This window comes from Clupea harengus, chromosome 1, assembly GCF_900700415.2.
Source record: "Clupea harengus chromosome 1, Ch_v2.0.2, whole genome shotgun sequence".
In the NCBI taxonomy this organism is placed as follows: Eukaryota; Metazoa; Chordata; class Actinopteri; order Clupeiformes; family Clupeidae; genus Clupea; species Clupea harengus.
The window spans coordinates 157501-161652 of record NC_045152.1 but is presented as its reverse complement, the minus strand read 5'-3'; the positions used below and the strand labels follow the sequence as shown (position 1 = coordinate 161652).

Below are 4152 nucleotides of genomic sequence, written 5' to 3'. Positions count from 1 at the left end.
AGGTCAAGGATCTTTACAAGATTAGCCACATCTCTAACTACACAGGAATTTGGAAACTATTTTACTGGCGCATGAGAGCATGTTGGATTCTTCGCCATCTCAGCCAAGGTCGCATCCTGTTGGAGTGTCCGTGCTCCTTGTGGTCATTCCTACATAGATCTAGATACACTCTGTTTTGAATAAAGAGTAAACAATCCTATCCATTTTCAGCATTATATAACTTAATTCATTAAGTCACCCCCAGTGGCAAACAGTTGATAGTAATAATGACCTACAGACTTTTAGAATTTGTTTTGTTTTGTTTATTCTCATCTGCCGAATTAATATTCCTGCATATATTTCGGGAACAAATCAAAATCGAATTTTTAGGACAAAGCAATTTCGAGAACATGCCACACGATACTTTCATGTAGCCTACGAACGGAGCTAGAGACTACTTGGACAGTCAAGTCTGCTGATTTGACAACTGTTTTGTCGCTTTGCCACCGACCGCCCCCTTATTCGCCACTCAGTTTCTCAAGAGTTGCAAGGGTCTGCACACCAAACAATACAACTTCGTCCCGCACGGGGCGAAACCAACTTTTAAATCCAATACTGGCCGCAGAATGTATGTTTGCTTCAAATTTCCCGTGTTTAAAGGTAAGTTATCTTTGACTTGATTTCATAAATAAACCTAATGGTAGTCGCTGTGCGAGTGAAAATACAAAATGCAAATTAAATGATGATGCGTAAAACTGATACAAATATATACGATGCATTGTGTCCATTAAAATAACGCGATGTTTATGACAAACGGAATTAAAACTCACGTTTGTAAATTGAATGGGTGTGTTTTTAAAAACAATTAGATTAAATCGTATGTATAGACACCTAGCAAATTACACACCATCAACAATTAAATCAAAGTTAATCTAGTTTGGAACACAGTATAAGATCTATGACATTTATGGTACCTGCGGGTGCGTGCATAGATCTGTGCGCGTGTCACTGAGTGATTTTGAGTATGAGTGATGCGTTCGTTGGGCATTTGACTTCTGTAAGAGCAGTGTAGGCTAGCTTACACAATGTTTACTGCTGAGACAGTAAGAATGAAATCGAAATTCAAAAACAGCAGGAGTACCTTTTGTACTTTGTAATATTTTAGTCATCTTTCGTTTGCATCCTCCCCATACTAATTACACCGATTTCATGGAGCACTGAGAGTTTCACTGAACATTACCCATTTCAGAACTGTACATGAAATCCAACGATACCAATAGCACCAAAACTTTCCAGGGAGGGAAACAAGAGACAAAGTAAGAATCCATTTGAGGATAATAGCAGGAAGTCTATTGTAAAACATGTATTGCCATTTTGACTGATTGTACTCAAATGCTGCAAATACACGCTTCCTCCTCAGGATATGAAAAATAACTAGAGAGAGCTCTCTCCTGGGAGCCCACAGTTCTCCATCTCATGCCATGAGCTCCACAAACATTTCCATTAGATAAGAAAAAAACATCCAAATCAATTGGTCAGTGTGCCATTGCCGGTGATCTGACAGAGCAACTGTCCTGGAGCCCTGCCAGTGTCTCAGGTCAGCGAGACATGGGATTCTGAACACCCTGTAATAACACCCGTTCACTGATCTCAGTTCAGCCAGTGACTTGCACAGGCTTCCAAACCGTCCCTGTGAAATGCATTAAATGTAATATGTTTATAAAGACTGGCCCTGGCTAGACGCTGCGATGCAGACAGTCTCTGTTCATGTCGCCATCCCCACTAGCCCTTTTGACGGGGATGTTGGTGGGCTGTTGATGTTGGGCAAATGTCATGTGTGGGAACCCTTACTTCATTAAGTCCTTTTTGTCATCAGGCACTTTGTGGCCAAAGCCCTTGAAATAGCCTCTAGTACCGAGTTTGCACTCTACTTCCTGTGCTATGTTTACAGAAATACAGTCACACCCTGTGACGCTGAACATTCTGTCAGGGATATTAATACAGCCTCAGATAGGTACAATACAAACAGGATGTAAAGGGTGCCGGTTGTTTCTTGGTACTTGGTTTGCTTCTTCTTGTGCCTGGTTAACTGCAAGCGAGATTGCTAGCAGTTGAGCAAGAGGAAGAATCAGTGTTGCCACTTAGGGTGTATGAAGGTTGGGTAAATAGTTGAAGTGAGTGGGGGAGAAGATGGATTTTGTGTGTCAGTGTTGCAATGTTTTTCTTGAAATGGAATCCCTCACAAATGGTCACTGAACTGAGGCAATGGGGCCAAGTGAAAAATGAATCCTTATCTGGACTGTTTGTGCTCTTGGTTCCTTCTTTGACTTTGAAGAGTGTGAGAGGAGGGCAAAGGAACAGAGCCAATGGCACTTAGTGATGTAGGGGCCATTATGGAAGTTAATGGAAATAACGGGAGCTTTTGAAAAGGTTTAAACCAGGACATGCACACACATTTCCACACAGTCATTCATACACACACACACACACACATGCACTCTTTTTCTCCCTCTCTCGCACATGTACACACTCTAGCCACTTGGCTAGTGCTCCAGAGCCACGTAGCACTTGTTGATGCTGACAAACAGTGAGCAATTTTCAACCCACAACCCACTACAGCTCCCTGAAATGGCATTTCAGTCCTGCTGAAAAACCCAGAATCCCAGATGAGCCACTGTGGCAGAACAGATCGAGAACTAGCTCCGAATGGCACGGCCACTGGTGCCATCCACTTCAGTGAACCCTCAAATACCACGGCATGGCAAACATGCAGAGAGGACAGGAGGAGAGAGAAGGGTAGGAGGAGGAGAACGAAAACTAAAAAGAAACATATGAAAGAGAGCGGAGGCGAAATGTGTTTCCAATCACAGGCGTTTGGTTCTTTTATTTGACGGCTGTAACGGAGAGCGTCCGGTGGCATTTCCACAGGCTGTTCCCATTACAGTCCCAAAGCACGCTCGCATATGCACAGCCTGGCGCCAATGTGTAGGCTGTTTACATATACATGCAGGGACAATTAAGGAGTAAACAACGAGGTCTTAGGAGTCCACTCATCGTCTGGCAATCCACAGTGCAAGTTTTTGTATGTGCTTGTGTGTTTGTGGCAACGTTTAAATACACATGTGTGTATGTATGTGTGTGTGTGTGTCTCCGTGAACATTTAAAAAGACAGTGTTTGTGTGTATTCTGTGGAATCTTTATGGGCATTAAACTACGTTTTCTGAAAACACTCTGTTGCCTAGTCACAAAGAGCAACCCAAAACAATGACACAGCTTGCATACATATAGCACATGCCAGACACACAAAAGTGGACTGGTTGATCACCTGCACATCCATCACTGTGGCAGGCCATCCCGCAGCCATCAACAACACATGGGTGCAGGCCGGCCGCCCCTCTATGGCACTTCAGTGTCAGGGCCCTAATCAGAAGACAGTGAATCATAAACTATCCAAGGGATCACAGCAAAGGGCCAGTCACCACACCTAATCCCACCCCCCACTCAGAGCAAGAGACGCCCGCCGTGGCTCCATCACTCTGACTCCCTGTGACACTAATCCCCCAGGATGCTCTGTGGCCATGTGGGGCTTAGCGTGCTAACTCCCGCAGAGGCTCTGGACACCAGGGGGCCCCGATGATAGATCAACAGGTAGACGAAGAGGAGAAAATAAAACCTAGTTTCAATGCTTGAAGTAGATGTAGAGTAGGGAGGGGTTAAGAACACAGATCCATTAACCTTTGGAACAGTGCTCTGCAAATTTGCATGACAGATACAAGTCAATATTCTCCCTTTCAACTGTGGTGCGCTAGAGGATATGAGATTTCTATACTGTGCTTATTTTAAATGTGATATATATGGATTGCACAACACTGATGTTTAACTGTCTCTTTCTGTTTTCCCCCTCTGTGTTCATCTGAAGCTCTGTCACACTCTGAAGAAGAGGAGCCTGCTCAAATTTGGAAGATAGGGTGCTAAGTGGATTGGCCCAAAGCAGGAGCGCGAGAGAGAGACAGAGAGCAAGGGGAGGGGTGGGTGAACCTAATCCCTCTAATCCAGGAGGCGTCCAATCCCAGAGAAACCCTCTTTTTCTTAGAAGACACAGACAAATGTAGTGTGACAGATAACGGCACACCAATTAACTATTTTCAGCCAAAAAAAATTCTTCCCCATCCT

At 44.0% G+C, this 4152-nt stretch overlaps 1 protein-coding gene across 1 annotated transcript in view; it reads left to right on the top strand.

Moving 5' to 3' along the window:
• Positions 1 to 270: 270 nt before the first annotated feature.
• Positions 271 to 4152, top strand: part of LOC105897670 (cdc42 effector protein 1-like) — a 10472-nt gene continuing 6590 nt past the window's right edge. Inside the window, exons 1-2 of the mRNA XM_012824620.3 lie at positions 271 to 639; positions 3899 to 4152. The exon at positions 3899 to 4152 is cut by the window's right edge and continues 2132 nt beyond it. The gene's annotated coding sequence lies outside the window, so the exon portion shown is untranslated. The remainder of the gene's footprint in view (positions 640 to 3898) is intronic.